We start from the raw sequence: 22420 nt of genomic DNA on the forward strand, positions 1-22420 counted from the left end.
TACCCCCTATGACTGAGCTCGGGTGGCTAGCCTGAGCCTCCGCCGGTGCTGCAATGTCCACACGCTACTTTTAGCATGCTTGTGCCAGCCCTGCTCACCTGAGTCTGCATACCCAGGCTGGGCGGCTCCCTCACAGTTAGGGTGACCAGACAGCAAGTGTGAAAAATCGGGACAGAAGGTTGGGGGTAATAGGCACCTATGTAAGGCAAAGCCCCAAATATTGGGACTGTCCCTATAAAATCAGGACATCTGGTCACCCTGCTCACAGTGGCAGCATAGACATACCAATCACAGAGCTGGATGAGTGTGCTCCAGGCTAGCCTGAGAGAATGGGGTGTATAGCTCATGCAGTAAAGGCTTGTGCATTTAGCTCCTAACAGCCTAGGTTCAATCCCTGCTGCTGATAATCCACTGAGAGGCATTTGTGCTGTGTTTCTTGTATCTTCTCAGAGGAAAATATTGTGATACTACTACTGTCAAACATTAAGATAATTCCCTGATTTGATTACTGTCCAGTAAAGGGCTTTGTCAGTAGTTAGATGTCAGTGTTTCACTGTTGTGAAAGGCAGGTGCTGAGCCCCCTCTTTGATCCCTTACTGCATACAGTAGGGTCTGCACTGCTGGAGGTCATGCCCTGCTCCTTCTGCTAAGCCTGGTAGGAGTGTGCCTTAGGGTAAATGAGGCCAGATCACTCAGACACACAGGGATACGGCATTTGCAGTGATCACGTCTACTCAGCCAGAATATACTTGCTTCTAACACCTGCAAGAAATTAAGAAAGATTGAAATACTCCCTAAAATCTGTTGCTCATCATACAACCTACACAAAAGAACTGAATTCTTTTTACATGAGAACACCGGGATACATCTGCTTGCAATCATCCTTCTGCAGGCAGTCAGGCCTCCTTCTGATTATGCAGAAATGTGTTTCTCCACACTTGGTCCACAGCATGCTTAGTAGAAGTTTTCAGCAAAGGGGCTGGAATTCATGAGCAATAGAATAAATGTGTCTTTCATATATTACTTCACCAGTCAGGTGGCCTCAGCATTTGGAACCCTTTTCCTCTGCTGCCTGCTCACTTCTTGCACTACTTTCAGAAGTCAAGAAATGCTGAAATAAAGAGAAACTTGTTCCGTGACAGAAAAGGTCATTTCTTCTGGCCAGGCATTTGGGAAGGAGACAGGAAGCATATTATTTTAAAGGTAAACTGATAAAATATGTGTTTGCTGTAGAAATGGGAGGAAAGTCAAAAACCATGTCAGGGTTCTTTAGACAGTACTGGGAGGAAACGTTACTGTAACACCTTAGGATTGTGCTGACAACAACTACAGGTATCATAGGGGAAACAGGTTAGTCTTCAATTATCTGTACATTCATGCAATGTAAATATTTTTCTTTGCTCACAGAAAACTAGTTTGTTGGTGTGTGTCTAAATGTCTAAAACTACTACCGCTGCAGTACAGTGAGTATTCCACTGAAGAATATTAGACATGTGGACGGTAGTAACATTGATCATTTCTCAATATAGTCTTCAATTTTAGATAATCATCAAGAAAAGAACAATAAAATCCTTTATTTATATGGAAGCTGAGTGTTTTCTCCTATTGTAGCATGGACACACTGGGGTTGAAGTAATGCACTTTTGTAGGTTGGTTATGTTACATCCCAAAGGATGTCTTATATACTACTATACACAATGACTGAAAATGTAATTTAAACTGTTTGAAAAGGAACCAGGCTTGTTTTATGTTTAATAAAAGAAAACTTGTCTTGATAGCTAAGCTGTTACTATGATTCATAGAGGTAAGTTGATGGCTCTATCTGCACTATATTTATTTACCTCAATTGATTGCCAGTTAGCTTGAGGTAGTTAACAGGTTTGGAAAGGCTAGTGTCTGCGCTCCTTAAATGTTTGTTCCTGGATCCTGTATAGACAAAGTTGAAGACTTCAGCCACGCCTATGCTAGGAGTACTCTGCTGATACAGCTATCTCAGTATGTCTGTACTTATGGCTTATACTGACAAAACTGAGTTTTTGCTGGTATAGCTTATTCCAACCACCCACCCCCAAGCAAAATAAATTATACCAACAAAGGTGCAGTTTTGCTGATGTAAGTGAATTTACACTAGGAGCTTGTGTTGGCACAGCTGTATCGGTCGCAAATTGTACTTCTTCAGACTCCGACTTCAGACATATAGTTATGCTGGCAGAAGTCAGTAGTGTAGACCTGGCCTTAAAAAGTTGGACTAATGCATTCTAGTTTGTGTTTGAAATTTAGAGGCATGTAGTCAAATGCAAAGATAAAATAGAAGCCTGGGTTAAATATTCATTTTATCAATTAAATGCTCAATTGCATTCTCACATCTACCTATACAGTATAAAGGGCCTCATTTAAATAGTGTGAACAATTTTGCTGCACTAATACAGTGTCATTAAAGTTTTGACACAGGAAAGAATTGTCCTTATTACACCTCTGTGTAGAACTTGGTCTGTTTTAATTTTTTTAAGCACACACCTACTTGGTATTATGCTTTCCTTTAAAATGTGTTTAAAGAGGTCACATATTTATACAGTATATCAGTGGCAGACTTTCAGAGAGTATTGATCCACTGCATTGGAGAGTACATTAAGGAGCAATATTTTTGGAAATATTGCAAAGAAAGCAATCTTCATCTTCTGCAGTGAGTGAGCCGCCACATATGAATTTACAGCCAGATTTTCAAAGGCGCTCAGCACACTGGATACTGAGCTCTTTGACAATCTGATCATAAGGGTGTCAATGGGAGCTTCTAGGCACCAAACTGTTTGGAAAATCCGAGCTGAAACCCTGGCTTCATGGAAGTCAATGGCAAAATGCGGATTACCTTAAATGGGACCAGAATTTCACCCTGAGCCTCTATTTGGTTACCTTGTTGTGAGGTGAGCTCTTATGGAAATCTGGTTTTTAGTGCTAGGGAAATCCTTACCATGCAGAAACAACTCTGACTCCTCCCTTTTGCTCTTTTCTTAAGTTTGGGGTGTGTGGTGAGAAAACATTATTTGCCCTTTGGCATGAGAGAAGGACATTAGCAGATCCATGTAGAAAATGAAGGAGCAATGAGTATTAATGAGATACTGCAGTAGCAGGTCAAGAAGTGGTTCTCCTACAGACACTTCCGAGGTTTCAGAGAACTTTTGACATGAAATGTATTAAGTTTACTAACGGATTTCAGATGTTTATCTTTCTACAGAAAGAGGGAGGTTTAGTTTTCATTTTACATAGTCTTGCCAGCATTAGCAACTGATATTTAAGTAAGTTTTCGACTATTTGAACTTTTAATTTATTTGGCAAAATGGAAGATCTTTGTTCTACACTCAATAACTGGAAATGCACTAATTGACAGGACTGATTTAATGGAGCCTCCTTTAATGTCTGGTATTTTAGCTCCTTCTGACTTCTAGTCTGAAATTCAAATTAAAAGCAAAAGTCAAAACCAGAGAAAGCAGCACTATACAATGTTGGCAGGAAAGCTTTGTATGTGGGTCAGTTATCTTTCAAAAGTCTCTACTCAACTCAACATACAGTTTTATCTGTGTGTTCTTTTCATTCAACCATTTAACAGTTCAGCTATGCTTTTGTATTAGAATTCTCCCCAGCCACTTATCATTCCTGGGCAAAGTAGATTTTTAGCAAACATATTTAAAGACCCATCCAAAAAGATTTAGCTTAGCTTCTTTCTTCCAAAACAAGGGAATGACTAATCTAGCAGCGTGAGGTACAAGGGGAAACATTTCTCCTTGAAAAATACTAAGATTTCTTGCATAGAGGCTGAATGCTAGGGGCACTTTCACACTGTGCTAGACATGACTTATGACTGACAAAACCTAATGATATATAGAATAATTATCTGAAGGGAACTGCACTTTCATCTGATATTTGTTATTTTTAGTGCACCTATTTCATGACCCCTCTTAAGAGTTCAAGATCCACCTGAACTTACCATCTTGCAAATTCGGTGGCAAAGCAATTTTGGTGTAATTTAGGACCACAGGACTGGAAGGGACCTCCTAGGTCATCAAATCAGTTCCCTGATATTGCAGGCAACCATGTCATATAATCCCATTCATAAATTTTTCAAACTGCATCTTCAAACTAGTTAAGTTTCTTGTCCCCACTGTTCTATTATTTGGCATCCTCAGATTTCCTTGATACCCTTCAGCATAACTTTCAGCCTGGGTGTGACAGCACAATGGCTACACTAGTCTTCTTGACTGATCTCCTAGTGATGATATGCAAAGGACAAGTGTCTACACTGATTATTTTAAGTCTGTCAGCAGTCTTTGAAAGCACTGGCTAAGGAGAGACGCTGAGACTTTGACTGTAAAAGTACAGTCTATAGTGTGTAAGCACAGGAATCTGGATTTTGGCAAGGATGAACCCCTGACAACTAAAAAAGGGACCTCAGATTAAGAACATAAGAATGGCCATACTGGGTCAGACCAAAGGTCCATCTAGCCCAGTATCCTGTCTTCCGACAGTGGCCAATGCCAGGTGCCCCAGAGGGAATGAACAGAACAGGTAATCATCAAGTGATCCATCCCCTGTCGCCCATTCCCAGTTTCTGCCATACAGAGGCTAGGGACACCATCCCTGCCCATCCTGGCTAATAGCCATGGAGTCAGACCTATGCTCCATGAATTTATCTAGTTCTTTTTTGAAGCCTGTTATAGTCTTGGCCTTCACAACATCCTCTGGCAAGGAGTTCCACAAGTTGACTGTGCATTGTGTGAAAAAATACTTTCTTTTGTTTTAAACCTGCTGCCTATTAATTTCATTTGGTGGCCCCTAGTTCTTGTGTTATGAGAAGGAGTAAATAACACTTCCTTATTTACTTTCTCCACACTAGTCATGATTTTTATAGACCTCTATCATATCCCCCCTTCATCGTCTCTTTTCCAAGCTGAAAAGTCCCAGTTTTATTAATCTCTCCTCATACGTCAGCCTTTCCATACCCCTAATAATTTTTGTTGCCCTTTTCTGAACCTTTTCTAATTCCAATATATCTTTTTTGAGATGGGACGACCACATCTGCATGCAGTATTCAAGTTGTGCGCATACCATGGATTTATATAATGGCAATATGCTGTTTTCTGTCTTACTATCTATCCCTTTCTTAATGATTCTCTCCATGACGCTCATTATTCACAATATCTGAATCCAAGACTTGGTCTCAGTGGGACTGCAGCAACCTAAAATGTACTGCATTTTATTCTTTAAAATGTCTGTTTCCATAGTTAGTACTGTAACAGTTGCTGTGAGGCTCTATGCACCTCTCAACATCAATAGGTGAAAGGTGACACTGCAGCAAAGCTGTACTTGGTTTAGGGAAAATGTAACTTGTTTGTATCTTGTCCTCATCTTCAAGAGCTACACAACTCTACTCCTGACTCACCCTCTCTTGTCCTCACATTGCTCCCCGGCCTCTCTGCTCCGGCGTGATGCTAGCCTTACCTGCCAGTTAGTCCTCTGCTTCTGCTTTCTTCGACAGCATCTCTTCTGTATAGAAGACCGTCTCTGAAACAATCTGAAAGGCCAGTGTCCTCTTCTCTTTCAGATCCCTCCTCAAGATCCACTTCTGCTGTGACCTCTACAAAAAACTGGCTGATCAGTGATGTCTAGTTTGAAGGGAAGTTGGTTTTAGCTGATAGTTTATTTTTATAAAAATAATTAGAATATTTTTGAAGTTATTCAGCACAATCACATTGTGCACATAGTGAGACTGTGTAAATGCACAACGTTTTTACTGTTGCCCTTCTCCCTTACCTTCCCTCCTAATGCTTGTCACAGTCACTCGGTGCATCTTGTCTTAAATTAGGCTCTGAGCCTGAAAACACATATAGCCAGAGACTGTAAGCTCTTCAGAACAGAGATGGGGTCTTCCTATGTGTATGTACAACACCTAGCAAACAGAGTCTGAATTTGTATTAGGAATTAGGGCCTTTGGACACTATTACAATACAGATAATTAAGTATAATAATAAATGCCGCAATATAATTGTAATTGTTTATGGCTATATTGTTCACAGTCAGAGGTGGGTTAATATGGCAAAAAATATCTGTGAACATTCATTTCAGTAAAAATGCAGACACCCTCCAATGGTATTTACCATTTCCTCTAGTTACTTTCTGCAAACATGCATATGGACAAAATGTTGTTCATTAGAGTGTGCACAGAAAGAGACAGTGTTGTGAAAACTCAGGCATATCTGCATTCATGTGAGTGTTCATGCCAGAAGTGCTCAGTGGCCATCATGAAAACTCAGTGGGCTGGGAATTATCCAACAGAAACAATACCATGAGACTTAGGTGGTCAATAACACAACACAGATCTGTTCATCCAGCTGCAAAATATGTTTGCATAAACTGTTTACTAATATTTTGGAATTCATTACTCTAAATTACTTAAACTATTCACAGATCATTTGTGAAGGAAAAGAAGAGCAACGTTTGTCTAATACAGTATTTTGTTTACAAAGAATTTGCTCAGCTCTATGAATAATAGAACAGTTTTATATGAGTATGTTAACCTAAACAGATTTGAGTTTTAGTTCTATCTATCATGGGTTAATTTGTGAACATTTCCTGTTCAACTGAGAGATGAAAGAACCCCACCATGAAAGGAGAAGAGGACTTGAAAAAGAACTTCTCAGTAGCTAATCAAATAACCAAGTAAGTATCCCATCAGCTATTAGTGTGCTTTTTTACTGGTTTAGCCAGCCAGAAGACTGGTCTAGAGTCGGACAGTTATCCTGCAGGTTAATTAATCCCCATCTAGGGCTGGAACAACTTTCAGTGGCTAGTGGAGTCTATTACAAACATTGAGAAAAGAAGGCTTATGGGTGGCTCTGCAACTATAACCAGAGTAGTTTAATTTTTTGGCTTCTACAGGAAACGAACCTTTCCTTTCACATGAAGTGGTCAGCCTGCTGTTCACACAGCATCAAAGACCCTCCACCGTTTATGAACCTCCAAAGCCCAGATATATTTTCATTTGGATTAGAACTGAAATTATTATGGCAATTTACAGAAATGCAGTAGTTGTGCATTGTTGATGATACATTTTTTTGAGAACTGTTGTTAAAATATTGATTTTTCAGAAATTTCTCTCTGCGATTTCTTTACTAAACTATGTCCCCTACAACAAGGGTTCTCAACTTTTTTCTTTCTGAGCCCCCTTCCCCCCCCCCACCCGCAATATGCTATAAAAACTCCACGGCCCACCTGTGCCACAACAATTGTTGTTCTGCATATAAAAGCCAGAGCTGGCGTTAAGGAATAGCAAGCGGAGTAGGTAGCAGGGCAGTTGCCCGAGGCCCCACGCCACAGGGCACCCCGTGAAGCTTAGTTGCTCAGCTTCTGCTTCAGCCCCAGCTGGCAGGACTCAGGGCCCCGGGCTTCAGCCCTGTGTGGCAGGGCTTAGACTGTCTGCCCTAGGCCTCAGCGAGTCTAACACTGGCCCTGCTTGGCAGACCCTCTGAAACCTGCTCACGGCCCCCCAGGGGACCCCGGGCCCCTGGTTAAGAACCACTGCCCTACAACTCAAACACCCTCCTTTGGTAAAATAGCTGTTTGTTTCTTTTCTCTCTCTTCGTTCTCTGTAGGATTCTTTAAGCTCTTCAGTCAAGTTTACATTAGGCAAAAAATAAATTAAGACTCAGACAAGACTGTTACTATGGAAAAGCTCCACTAGATGGTTGTTATACTATTTTGATAATATAATTTGCTGGGTTGTTTTAATAGACATGTCTCTTTTGAAAGGACAAACTGATCTCACACATTTCAGTATAAAATGATTTCAGTGTGAAATCCTGACTCTATTGAAATCAATGGCAAAACTCCCATGTAAACCCCACCAACAGAGCTCAGGGTAGCCCTATGGGAACTGCAATCCCACTCGACCTTGGTGTGCTTCGAAGAAAATGAGTGCTTTGTGCGCCCACAATTTTCCTTTCACGAAAAATAGGCTTCAAGCATTCTATCTTATTGCCGCCAATTTACAAGTGATTCCCAACAGCGAGTTATATTACATGTCACACGCTGTCACAGCCTTGACATGAAAATCTGTGGTAATCAGCAAGAAAAGATTTTTTTTTTTAAAGTGATCATCTTTGAGAATGGGTTCCAAACCCTCTAATTACTTGAACAAAAATAAACTTATGTCACTTTGGGGGCCTCTCCTGTTCTATCATGCAATTATTACCACACTCATGCTATTTTTATAAGTTACAGTAACTCCCCACAGAGCTTATCTTTGTGTTCACTGGCTTCCATATAGCTGAACAATAGTCAGGACACAAATGGAAAACAAAGAGACCAATGCAACCAAAGTATCATTTTCCAAACAATTACCCCAACCCTCAGTAAGACTCAGCTATTGCATATTAGACTTAAAGCTATTGCATCTTTAGTAGTAATGTATTATGTGGCAGTGTCTTTTATGATGGACACTAGGTGACAACACAGACTAGTGGAATGACAGGATTTTTATTTGGGGAGGTTATAGGGGCTATAGGAATTGTTGGAATATAACAAGAACTGAGGACATTGATCTCTAATGGAAGGAGTGGCGCAGATATGAGATGCAATAAGAAGATCTGATATAGCAGGAAAACTAAATGTTATGCAAATCAAGATCACCAGGCCTGGAAGCTGATGAAATGAACACTAGTTTGCATAATCAAAACAAAAAAGAAAACAAGGAGTTACGGTAATAGACTTTGGATCCTTTCACCTGTTAGTTCAAATTCAGCCCAAGTGGGTAGTAACTATAAATTATTATGATCTGCTGGATGTTTGAATGCTATATAAAATGAGTTGATAAACTCAGTTCAGTTCCCAGGGGGTATGTCTACACAGCAAAGAAAAACCCATGGCTGGCCTGTGCCTGCCAACTCGGGCTTGAAGGGCTTGGGCAGTGGGGCTGTGTAGATTTCTGGGCTCGGGTTGGAGCCCAAGCTCTGGGACCCTGCCACCCCGCATGTCCCAAAGCCAGAGAACGCAAGACCATGGAGATTGCCCTATGCTCTCACCCTGTAAAGGTGGCGCCTCTAGGTCACATTGGCAGGATGGGATGAGGAAGCTTATGCTGCCGCTGGCCATCCTGCATCTGTCAGGTGACCAGAGAACTTTCGGCTTCTAGCCTTTCAACCTAGCACTTTGCAGATAAAACACATCTAGACAAATTATTTAATTGAAAAACTACATGGGAGAACAATGATTTTCAGCATGAAGATTCCCTGCCCTTTTCATGGTCTCTCCTTTGGCTGTACAACTGCAGGGTCCTCTTTATGTGTAGTGACTAGTAGCAAGAACTAATAATGGGTAAGAATAAAAAAATGATTATTATAAAGGTTCTTAAAAGAGTTTTACTGCGAGTGTGAAGCATGACTAACATTTAATCTGGCATTTTAAAAAAATAATATTTTGCTGATGCTTTTAGATTATTCAGTAAACAAGAAAAAATGTAATGGGTCAGTTTCTGTACACAGTTCAAGACTAGCCTGCAAATGCCCAACAGAGAATTCCCTTTCTGGAGGTGACCGGCCTACTGATACAAGTGTGTCAGAACTGAACCAGCCTACAGAATCAGGGAGTAGAGCTGGCTGGAAAATTTTAGTGGAACCTTTTTTTCCCCCCAACAGAAAATGCCATTTTCATCAGAACGTTTTAGAATACCACGTCAATTTCTACAGCAAATCACATGGGGAAAAACTGAAATGAAAACTTTTCATTTTGGAACATTTTTGTTTAGGAAATTTAGAAATTTTGTTTTGGCATTTTGAAATCTTGTTTCAAATTTTATTTTTTTTATATTTTATGACATGGCAGTGCATATTATGCACTGCTACTACTGACGTGTCACAAGATGACATAGTATAATAATTGAAATAGTCTCTTTTTGTTTTATTTTTAAAATCATTAAGGGCAGCTTCTACTTACTGAGCTTTTCTAGCTCAGAGTGTCGTGGATGTGTGTGTGGATGTGTGGTAATGAAGCATTTTGACACCTTCACACAATTTTTATGCTCCTAGTGATATTTTGAAATGAAATTTCTGAAATCTGAAACAAAACTTTGAAATCCCCCCTCCCAATTTCCCCCCCCAAATCAACATTTTTCAGAAATTTTGGTTTGTGGAAAATTTCAAAAATATTTTGTTTTGATCCCAGATCAGAATGAAAAGAAGCTTCAACATGTCAACATTTCCCACAAACTGGAAATTCTGAGTTTTGATCAGTTTCACCTACTGGTTATGGTCCCCACCCCGCATCTCCCCAGAGAATCTTGCCAAATGGCAGCAAAGAGCTGACAACTGAGCCTGTTTGTTTGAGTTACATTTCTGTAGTGTAATATTTTGCAAGTTTTATAGAAATATGTCATTGTCCCACTGGGATTTAGCTTTGGGAACACGTGGCACTCCATGGTATTACTCTTCTATGTTTTAAGGGATGTATGCACAAAAATGTACGTAAGATTGGGGCCAGAATTAACAAGGCAGGCAAAAATCTTCTTTCACGGTTCTATACTATGCAGCCATACAGTGCTGTACAGCCAGGTTAGTAAACACTACATTGAACTTGCTGGGATCTAAGCATAACCTGGTGCAGTGGGATTTCATGCTGCAAGATTAAAGATGTCATGATCTTTTATGTGGCAGCAGTAAGGAGGAAAAACCACAAAAAGTGCAGTCTTCTGGAAACAAAATATACTGTAAATCAGAAACATAGACTACAGTCTAACATCAAAGCAAAAAAGGCACAGACTTCTAACAGAGAGATTTAGGGAGGGCAGTTATGAGACTAGAATTTATAGATTTAAAATAGGACCAATAAATATGGCACCAAAGCAATTCAAGAGAAGTACAAGGTCAGATGGGAGGGTCAGAAAGACATGTGTTATGTCTTAACAGTCAGAATCTTAGCATTGGAGCTGGGGCTGGTAACATCATGTATTATTTAGGTTGCCCAACCCTGCCCTCTATAAACTCCTGTTTTCAGTTACTTACAATTTTGCCAAACTTTAATCATTTAGGCTGAAGTTTTCCATGCTGGGTGTATGTCTCAGGCTGAATTTTATGGGAAATTTCAGCCAAAACAATTCAGCCATTTCTGAGAATTAGTCTTGGGGAAAATATGTTGTTTGGCCCGTGTTAAAAATTCTGGCAACATTTTCTTGGTCAGCTGTAGTGCTCCCATACTCTGGAACAGGGACTGGAAATATGGCTGGTGGGGTGGGCGGTCTTCATGTCAGGGGTGTGCCTTTAGCCATCCCTGTGAAAATTTGCCTAAATTTAGCCAAGCTATAATCCTTTGAAAAATCACAGTTTGCACATATGCAGTAGAAACTTGCTAGAACTTTGTAGGTAAAATCTTCAAAGAATCCATCCACATTGAGCTTCAACCCAGGGCTGAGCAGACTTTCCCTACAATTGCAGCTCTGGGCTGCTGCAGGCTGTGCTGGGTCTGGGCACTTGAATTGAGAGCAGGGTTTCTGTCTGTCCTATGCTCTCAATGCCCAGCCTACTGATCCCCAGGCAGCATGGAGGAGGAAACTGTCTGATACAAATGTAAAAGGGACAAGAGCTGGACCAGAGAGGGTGCAGGAAGTAGGCTGGGACATGGAGCTGGGTCGGGGAGGAGAGGGAGACTGGGACTGGGAGTTGGGGACTGGGAACCAGGGAAGCAGGGGTGGGAGGAGAGTGGGAGCCTGTAGGGACAGCAAATGTGTGTGTGTGGGGGGGGAAGGGCAACTGGAGGCTGGTGTGGGGAAGAGAAACACATTGAATGAGGAGCCAGAAAGGGAAAACTGGGACTGGATGGGCAAGGAGAATAGGATTGGAAGCAGAGGCAAGGAGACTGGAAGTCAGGGACGGACTGGGACACTGTGTCCAGTGAGAAGATTAGGACAGGCTGGACAAGGAGGCTGGGACTGAAAAGCTTGAGGGGTGGAGACTGGTACTGGCTAGGTCAGGAGAATGGGACTGGGAGCCGGGGTGGGACTGAGGAAGAACCAAAGTTGGGACAGGTGGAGGGGACAGGGAAGAAGGGGTCACGTTTTGAGGGAATGGATAGAAGAGTCTGTGAACATTCTCCTCCAGAGCCTGGAATGGAACCTAAGATCCCCGTATCTCACCATTCCTCTGCTGTCAGCAAATATCTGTGAAACCCACTGGCAAAATGGCCCATCCCCAGGGCCGTCTCCAGGCACCAGCTGAGCAAGCAGGTGCTTGGGGAGGCCTAGGGGAAGGGGTGGCACGTCGGGCTCTTCGGCGGCAATTCGGCGGAGGGTCCCTGTCCCTCTCGGAGGGAAGGACCTGCTGCCGAATTGCCGCCGAAGAAGAAAGCGGAGTGGAGCTGCCGCGGATCGCGATCGCGGCTTTTTTTTTCCTTTTTTCCGCCGCTTGGGGCGGCAAAAACCCTGGAGCCGGCCCTGCCCATCCCCCTCCAGAGGATGATAACCTCCAACTGCTATCATTAGCTCAAGTGGCAGAAGTCTGTGTGCTGGATCTAAAGGGTGTATCAAGCCTGCTATGTATGTAATTGCTGGGCAAGTCAGTCAAGCCAGACTTTTCACAGGTGATCCTAATTTTGTGTTCCTCAGTTTCTTGGTACCTGACCTGAGACATTGGAGTCCAATTTGCCCATCTGTGGAGCACTCCCAACAGCAACTGAAGTCAGTGGGAACTGTGCTGTGAACATATAAAGTGCTATACAATGAAAGGACGCTGAAAAATCAGGTCTAGGCATCTTAAATTAGTCACCCAAAATTAGCGCATACTTTTGACCTTAATCACTCTGTGCCTCCATGTCCCATCTGTAAAATGGGACCAGTATCACCCCTCAAACCCCAGGAGTGTTGTACAGATAAAATAATTGTTTGTGAAGCACTCAGATACAATTGTAATGACCCACGTAGAAAAGCCCAGGAGGAAGTTAATAATTACATCTTCAAAGTGAGGTCTGAACTATACATAAGCCATGGAGCCACACACTGAACCAGGAGAAAACAAAACATTAAATAGCTGCTCACTAATGCGCACCATCCATCCTGTACACTGAATGAGGCAGAGGTCCTGGGGGAAGAATAGTATCTGCTCGTGTAATTAAAGACTTTATCATAATGCATATACATGGGAGGGTCAAATTAAGGTTGCATAGGCAATCTTAATTCTGGCATTTCCTAACTTTTGAGTGCTAGACTTTGGAGCCTTAATGATGTTCTTTTACTGTGGGGGAGGGGTGTGTGGCATGTGTAAAATAGATATAAAGGGTGGGAAATGTTGAAGTGGGAGACAAAAATAGCTCAGAAAGGAGGACTTAGAAAATTGTGTGGAAGCAGCCTGAATAGAAGAGAGAGCAATGAATGAATAAGTCTTTGGAAACAATCATTCTGCAGTGAAAAGACATATTTAAAAGCTGTTGCATTCTCCTCAACCCCATCTCCTCTCCTGTTAAATCTGGCCCATTAACCTGCTATATTTGCTTGAGGTTTGTGTAAAAATACACTTGATGTAGTGCAGGAGGAGGAGCAGTGCTCAGAGGTTGAATGTATTTGTCTCCTCTTACGGTGTGTTAGCTAATGAAAGGAAGCAGTTGTGGCCAGATAATGTTGCTGGACTAATATGCTTTCCACTGTGCTTAATATGACGGCAAGACAGTTCCTTTCATAAGTAGGACAACACAGTACCAGGAATTAACAGAACAAATGTAGGAGGACAAGGAGGCTGGGACTGAAAAGCTTGAATAAGCATCAGTTTGTAGCTGACAAGCTCAGACAAAAGAAGTTTCAAAAAATCATCAGCAGTGGCAAAGCAGAGAAAACCACCCTAATCACTGTATAATCACTAAGGGTATGTCTACACTACGAGAGTAGTTCGATTTTAGTTAAATCGAATATGTGGAATCGATATTACAAAGTCGAACGTGTGTGTCCACACTAAGGACAGTAATTCGACTTTGTGAGACTTTGTGAGTCCACACTAACGGGGCAAGCATCGACATTGGAAGCAGTGCACTGTGGGCACCTATCCCACAGTTCCCGCAGTTCCCGCTGCCCATTGGAATTCTGGGTCGAGCCCCAAATGCCTTCTGGGTAAAAAAATGTGTCGAGGGTGCTTTTGGGTGCCTGTCGTCATCCGTCCGTCACTCCCGCCCTCCCTCCCTCCCTCCCTGAAAGCGCCGGCGGGAAATCAGTTCGCGCACTTTTCTGATCAGTGACAGCGCGGACGCCACAGCAGTGCGAGCATGGATCCCGCTGCGACCATCGCTGCAGTTGTGGCAGTTCTCAACGCCTCGCAGCTTCTCATCCACCTTTACCAGAGGCAGCTGCAGAGAAATCAGGAGAGGAGGCTACGGCACTACCGTGAGGGCATGAAGTCGGAGAGTAGCTCCGAGCTCTCAGAAAACACGAGACCCTGCGCCCAGGACATCTCGGTGTCACTGGGTCTTGTGGATACTGTGGAACGGCGATTCTGGGCCCTGGAAACAAGCACGGACTGGTGGGACCGCATAGTGCTGCAGGTCTGGGATGAATCCCAGTGGCTGCGAAACTTTCGCATGCGGAAGGGGACTTTCCTCGAACTGTGTGAGTTGCTGTCCCCTGCCCTGAAGCGAAAGGACACCCGGATGCGAGCAGCCCTGACTGTCCAGAAGCGAGTGGCCATAGCCCTCTGGAAGCTTGCAATGCCAGACAGCTACCGGTCAGTCGCGAACCACTTTGGTGTGGGCAAGTCTACCGTGGGGGTTGCTGTCATGCAAGTAGCCAAGGCAATCGTCAAGGTACTGCTATCAAAGGTAGTGACCCTGGGAAACGTGGAGCTCATCATAGATGGCTTTGCCGAGATGGGATTCCCAAACTGCGGTGGGGCTATAGATGGGACTCACATCCCTATCCTGGGACCGGACCACCAGGCCAGCCAGTACATTAACAGAAAGGGATACTTTTCAATGGTGCTGCAAGCAGTGGTGGACCATCGGGGACGTTTTACAAATATCAACGTTGGATGGCCTGGGAAGGTTCATGACGCTCGTGTTTTCAGGAACTCTGGTCTGTTTAGACGGCTGCAGGAAGGTATTTACTTCCCGGACCACAAAATAAGTCTTGGGGATGTGGAGATGCCTACAGTGATCCTCGGGGACCCTGCATACCCGCTAATGCCCTGGCTCATGAAGCCCTATACTGGCGCCCTGGACTCAGAAAAAGAACTCTTCAACTACCGTTTGAGCAAGTGCAGAATGGTGGTGGAGTGTGCCTTTGGCCGTCTCAAGGGGAGATGGAGAAGCTTACTCACTCGCTGTGATCTTAGCGAAACCAATATCCCCATTGTGATAGCTGCTTGCTGTGTGCTCCACAATCTGTGTGAGAGCAAGGGGGAGACCTTTATGGCGGGGTGGGAGGTTGAGGCAAATAGCCTGGCTGCTGATTACGCCCAGCCAGACAGCCGGGCGATTAGAAGATCCCAGCGGGACGCGCTGTGCATCAGGGAGGCTTTGAAAGCTAGGTTCCTGACTGAGCAGGGTCTCCAGTGACTGCTTAGTTTGTGGACACAGATGCTGAACCTGCCCCCGTTTCTTTACCCAGTTACTGTTGACTATCCTTCCAAGTTACATACCCCCTTCCCCACCTTCCCAACAAATAAAATCTGTTCCGTTTTGTTAATGAACAACGTTCTCTTTCTTACTGTTTTCGCGGGAATGTTTTAAACCGGGGACCCAGACTGTGGCGGGGGGCGGGTTTAGTGTTCTGATGCAAATGATGCTTCTAAACTCCGGGAATGACAGGCTCCGCAGTGGTGGATTGCTTGTTTCAACGGAGCCTGCCAGCAGTCCTGGGCGGGACTGCGTGTATGTGTCGGCCAAGTGACTTTCTGGCAGGGGGTGGAGGGTTACAGACCCCCTGCTGCGTGGCTCTGTGATCCAGTATAAGGACCGCGGCATAAGATCCCTAACTGCCCTCCCCCGCCACAAAGTCACAGATCAACCCCCCCGCCACACAGATCATGAAAACCACCTCCCAGACTGACCAGGGTAACTGGTGACTGCACTGTGTATGTGTCCTGATGCTGGACCTGCCCCCGCCTCTGTAGCCTGCTAAAGGTGACTGTCCTGTCCAATTACCAAACCCCTTCCCCCCCTTCAGACAGAATCTCCTCTAAAAGAAAATCTTGGAAACAGTACTTAACAGAAACAGATATTTTATTATGAACCGCACATGAAAAGGGGGGGGGGGAGGAAACTTGGACGGGGGCTTGTGTGAGATGGGTAGGAAAGGACTTTTCAAACTTTGTGGAACGAGAGCCTTCTAGTGCTACAGCAGTCTGCAGGGGTTGACTGAAAGTTTTAACGGCCCTTGCCGCCCCTCCTTCTTTGGACTTTTGGTGAGGGGGGTGTGGGACTTTGTGGCGGGGGAGGGCGGTTAGAGATAGACTGCAGCGGGGCTCTGTCCTCCTGCCTCCGGTCTTGCAGAACATCCACAAGGCGACGGAGCGTCTCCGTTTGCTCCCTCATTAGTCCAAGCAGGGTTTGAGTAGCCTGCTGGTCTTCCTGGCGCCACCTCTCCTCCCGTTCCATGACTGCTCGGTGCATTTGTGACAAGTTCTCCCTCCACTGTGTCGTCTGGGCTGCCTGCGCTCGTGAGCAGTCCATAAGTTCATAGAACATGTCCTCACGCGTCTTCTTCTTCCTCCTCCTAATCTGCGCTAGCCTCTGGGAGTGTGATGCCAGGCTGGGTTGGGAGACAGTCGCAGATGTGTCTGTGGGAATGGGGAAAAGGGAGTGAATTCCTGAGACAGATAAATGAAGTTGTGAACAAAGAACATAGTCTTTCTCTGTGAACAACACCATGCACTGCACCTTTCACATGCGCACTCAGGACAAGGTCGAATTTTCGGCCCTCGCCTTCAGTGCCTGGGGTCTTGCAGTTGCGATCTGAGAAGCGTGGCAGGACACCTCTACTTTTGTAGCAGGAAAACATGGTAAGCCGTAGACTTGTGGCAGCTTAACACTTTAATAGTAGCACTGGGCTCCTTTCGCACTGAAAGCAATGGCACTCTCTGCTGGCAGCAATCAGGGAAGCATGAGCTCTGCCCCTGTCCCACCACCTCGCGGCTGTCCCAGGGAAAGATCCCTGTATGCTGCCCCTCTGCCGCCTCCACCGCGTGGCTGTAAAGCAGTCCCAATACTAACATTCCCCTCCCTAATTCAAAGCAGGGCGTCATGTGCGACATCACGCTGATGAGGATCTCGGAGAGCGACAGGGGACGGATGCTTCGGGAGAGCATGCAGAGGCCAGGGCCGTATGCCGCCATGCTCTGCCGTGCTATGATCCCGGACTACTTGATAGAGTCATGGCGTGGGAACGTGTCGTACCACGGTGGACCTAACAAGATCGCCCTGCCAAGGAACCTGATGCGCAGGCTTGAGCAGTACCTCCAGGAGAGCTATGCTGAGCTCTCCCAGGAGGACTCTCTGTCAATTCCCGGACATATAGACCATTTTTTGGTGTAACTGTACTGGAAGGGACTGCAGAGTGGAGCGTCCTGTGGTTGCCTAATCATGAAAATCAGGACATTCTTTGATTTTTTATACATAGTTGGGACTAAATAGTTGCCTAAGGCAAAGAAATCATGAACACCCAATTGCTGATATTATTAATATTCCTGTTGTGTTATAAATAAAAGTTTCTATGTTTAAATGAGTGAATGAAAACCCCATTGTTAACAATATAAATATTCCAGTTATGTTAAAATTAAATGTTTAGATGTTTAAAGCACTCACTGCTTGATCCTTCCCCTGATTCGGTGTCCGGGGTAACGGATGGGGACGGTTGGTAGGGGATCTCGGTACGGGTGATGAAGAGCTCCTGGCTGTCGGGGAAATCAGCGGTGCAAGCGCTGTCGACTGCCTCATCCTCCTCATCTCCTTCCTCATCTTCCCCGTCCGCTAACATGTCCGACGAGGAACCGGCCGTGGACAATATCCCATCCTCAGAGTCCACGGTCAGTGGTGGGGTAGTGGTGGCGGCCGCACCTAGGATGGAATGCAGTGCCTCGTAGAAACGGGATGTGTGGGGCTGGGATCCGGAGCGTCCGTTTGCCTCTTTGGTTTTTTGGTAGCCTTGTCTCAGCTCCTTGATTTTCACGCGGCACTGCGTTGCATCCCGGCTGTATCCTCTCTCTGCCATGGCTTTAGAGATCTTCTCGTAGATCTTTGCATTCCTTCTTTTGGAGCGCAGCTCTGAAAGCACGGACTCATCGCCCCACACAGCGATGAGATCCAAGACTTACCGATCAGTCCATGCTGGGGCCTTCTTTCTATTAGATTGCACGGCCATCTCTGCTGGAGAGCTCTGCATCGTTGCCAGTGCTGCTGAGCTCGCCACGCTGTCCAAACAGAAAATGAGATTCAAACTGCCCAGACAGGAAAAGGAATTCAAATTTTCCCGGGGCTTTTCCTGTGTGGCTGGTCAGAGCATCCGAGCTCGAACTGCTGTCCAGAGCATCAACAGAGTGGTGCACTGTGGGATAGCTCCCGGAGCTATTACCATCGATTTCCATCCACACCTAGCCTAATTCGATATTGCCATTTCGAATTTAGCGCTACTCCTCTCGTTGGGGAGGAGTACAGAAGTCGAATTTAAGAGAGCTCTATGTCGAACTAAATAGCTTCGTGGTGTGGACGGGTGCAGGGTTAATTCGATGTAACGGCGCTAAATTCGACATAAACTCCTAGTGTAGACCAGGCCTAAGAAAATTGCTTAGAAAGTTGACAGTCCCCAGTGCTGAGTGATGACTATGGACAGAAAAATAATACACTATCATATGGGACATTGCAGAAGAAATGCTGTTGATCCTGCCTGTTGTGAACTGAACTGTGGAATAAGGTCAACAAACCTCACGGTTAGTGATAAGCGACAAGGCTGCGATGCACAGTTTATACAGAAACAGACTTTCCCCAAGGCTGAGGTGTTTGGACCTGAGATTTGTTTTGGTCCCATTTCTATAAGGCAAATATCTGTAGCAGCAGAGAAGCAAATAGTATAAAAGTCAAGATGTTTTGGAAGTAATTGACTGATCACTGAAATGTTCTTGCTGCTTCTGTTTGGAAGAAAAACATGACTCCTGCAGTTTTCTTGGAACTAGCTGCAGAAAGCAATTTGGAATGCCAAGGGCATTTAACCTAAGACTAGCTCCAGGGGCAATATAGTTGGGATATTATGTAAAAATCCTTATTAGCAGAAAATAATGCTTGCATGGTATTGGGGCACTTGGCTGTGCTGCCAAGTTCCTGATCAAATGAGGTCATTAAAAATCCCCTGGTGTTTTTTTACAAGAAGAAAAGTGTTATCCCCTGGAATTCTGGCCAAATTCCAGTTTGTCTACTAAATAATTGTTGCCAAATACTGTGATTTTTATCTTAAATCACATGATATTTGGTGCTTTTCTTAAACCCCCAGCTTCTGGAGTCATGTGTTTGTATGAGACTCTCAGTTTACATTTTTTTTTAAAAAGATAAGTTTCTAGCCCTCATAGTTGTGGAGAAAAGCATGAAATCATGAGTTCTAAAGGCTCCAAAACCAGAAGGCAAATAAAACAATCCAATTAAAAAAAAATCTCATTATTATGCCAAATATTATGATTTTTCAGGTTCTGACTTATGATTTTTGAGTGCTTTGGGGTTGGCGATACTGAAATTATCTCTGCAATTTTAGCTGAATATAACATATATAATTCTCTGTTTAATAGCTGTAGTGTTCCACCCCAAAGGCAGCTGCACTCCGGTGGCATTCAGCATTCTTTTTGTACCTATTATATATAAAATTACAAACAGAATGCTGAAAGTATATATATATACACAAACACACCCCAACTGTGCATTTAGAGGAAGGGCCAGCTCTGCAAAGGTATTTAGGTGCCTAAAGATATAGAGACACCTAGTGGGATTTTCAAAAATGCCTCTGCTCCTAACTCTCTTTGGGCACCTAGGTACTTTGGAAGATCCCATTAGGTGCTGCTTTGTATCTTTAGGTGCCTAAATACCTTCCCAAGGCTGTTTGGGACAGATATTTAGATATTTAGTCCCATTCACCTAAACAAGCATGTCCATTGATGTCATAACATAGGTAATAATTTTAGGTGGTAGGTGAAGTGTTTCTCATGTATGTTATGCAACTAAAATAACATTGCCCCTTTGGCCCAAGGAGATAGCAAATATTTGGTGCCTTACAGCCTCTCATTCCGCTAGGATGAGAAATTGATGATCCAAGTCAGGTATCTTCTTGGTGTAATCTTGTTTATTTACAAAGCAGCAGCAGACAGTTTCCTTGCTTGGGAATCCCCACGCGCTGTCTCTGCCCCTCTCAGGCTCATGGGCACAGCTGCTTCTCGGGGCTTTCTAGTGGATTTTTCTTGGCTTTAATCCACAGGCTGCAGCACACACAGCCCTTGTGTTTGCAATCAGGGAAACCCCTCAGCCCAAGTGTTCCAGCTCTGATCTGCCATTTGCCTTGGAAAGTCCCTCCAAGCTGTCTCTACTGCAGAAAGGGGCTGAACTGCACTTTCCATTGTGGCTGAAAGAGAGCTTGCTCATCAGTTGACTTGAACAAGGTCTGCAATTGTCTTTGGATCAGAGACTCACCTCATGGCAGCCATCAGCATCTTTCAGCATAACAGTTTAGAGTTACTGTTCTGTTAGCTTATCTGTAGGAGATATCAGTGATAAAATCCATTAACCAACTAGCTATTGGCCAAACCAGAAATCCAAGAGACTCTCTCTCAGCAACTCCTTGTATCTGTGAGCTACAATAGAAACCTGGCTTCTCACTGGCTGGCTCAGTATTCCTCCAGTACCAATCACCATAGTACTATATGTAGGCACATGAAAGCCACTACCTTTAGGGCTAAGACATACACCAACCTCATCTCTGCCAGTGGCCATTGCTGTTGCTGCTAACAAAGAGAATGCTGGGAAACATTGCAGTATCAAATAGTACTCACAGTGCCTGCTTTCAAATGTTGTGTGAACTAGAAAAGAGAACACTGGGGGATCTCTTTGCCATGGAGATGTCAGTAAAGAGGGGCACTCGTTTGAATATTTACACAAATGCTAGCGCATTGTCGAGTCCTGATGATGCAGTGTGCACCAGCTCAGCTGAAAAATTACCTCCTGCTGCAATTGACACATGACAGGGAGGGTGACAATATGTCAGACCCTTAAAAAAACCAGATTGGAGGGGAAAGAAGATAGTAAACGATTGCTAAGAGAAGGGTATTGCTCATCTCCTTTCACCATCGTTTTTGAAAGAGCATGCGGCAATATATTTTCAATTACTTTCTTAGATTTATATTAAAAATGTCTGTCACCTGAAAAAGTGGCAAAATATTGCGCTCAGTCTAACCTTGAGCATTCTATCCTTGAAGAGTAATGATTTTGCACAATAACCTTGAACTTGAGTCAGTATATTCTCTGAGTTAAACAAGATAGCATTTGATCCAGACAGCTTCTTGAACTACAGTAATATATTTAATACACAGGTGAACCTTTTGTATTTGTATTCCCCTGGATTTCCAGGGAATTATGGCATAGCAACACCAAACCAAGCTCTTTGTATGCCTGTCTGCCTGCTGCTTGTTTACAAATTATTTACTGAACCAAATAATGCCCTGACTTCCCTTTAGCAATGTCTATTAATATTTGAGTTACTTCCATTCTTACATCATTTGTCTTCATAACTTCATGTACTTTCTGCATATCTATATGCATCATTTGTCTGTATAGTCTTAGCCATACTCTGCAACTATTCATTTGAATTAAAATTGAATGGGTTTAAGAAAAGACATGTGGACATTAAATTAATGAATGAACCCATTGATTCTAAGTATCGGTATTTGCTGACACACACAGTGATATGCATTATGAGTGCTGGCACTTGTGATGCTGGGATGTGCATATAAACCCTCAAAACACAGTGAAACATGGAGACCAACGAAATTCATTTGTTTAAGGAAAGTTTCTAATATGGGATAGCAGAGCTGCACTCCCTGTCCCTAGAAACCATTTTGGGACTTGAGACAGGGCTTTGCATAATACAAGTGCTTGTACAGGCTTCATTGTTCAAGAGCTAGAATAACAATGCAAACTTAAAATATAAAAAAGAACATTTAAAACGGAGATCGAAACACCATATTGAAGTACTACAGTGTTGGGTCTACATCTTGTACAGGATACTGTGGTACACACGACATTTCAGGGTGTGGGGGGGAATAGACAGGCAACATTATTATCTATTAGTAAGGCTACGATTTTGGCACAGGTATTTTTATTAAAAGTCATGGACAGGACACAGGCAACAAACAGCACATCATAGATTTACTGAAGCCAGAGC

At 43.8% G+C, this 22420-nt stretch overlaps 1 protein-coding gene across 1 annotated transcript in view; it reads left to right on the forward strand.

Moving 5' to 3' along the window:
* The first annotated feature begins 1055 nt into the window (after positions 1–1055).
* ECRG4 (ECRG4 augurin precursor) overlaps positions 1056–22420 on the forward strand; it is a 31523-nt gene continuing 10158 nt past the window's right edge. Inside the window, exon 1 of the mRNA XM_065423318.1 lies at positions 1056–1203. The gene's annotated coding sequence lies outside the window, so the exon portion shown is untranslated. The remainder of the gene's footprint in view (positions 1204–22420) is intronic.

This window comes from Emys orbicularis, chromosome 1 (assembly GCF_028017835.1).
Source record: "Emys orbicularis isolate rEmyOrb1 chromosome 1, rEmyOrb1.hap1, whole genome shotgun sequence".
Classification (NCBI taxonomy): Eukaryota; Metazoa; Chordata; order Testudines; family Emydidae; genus Emys; species Emys orbicularis.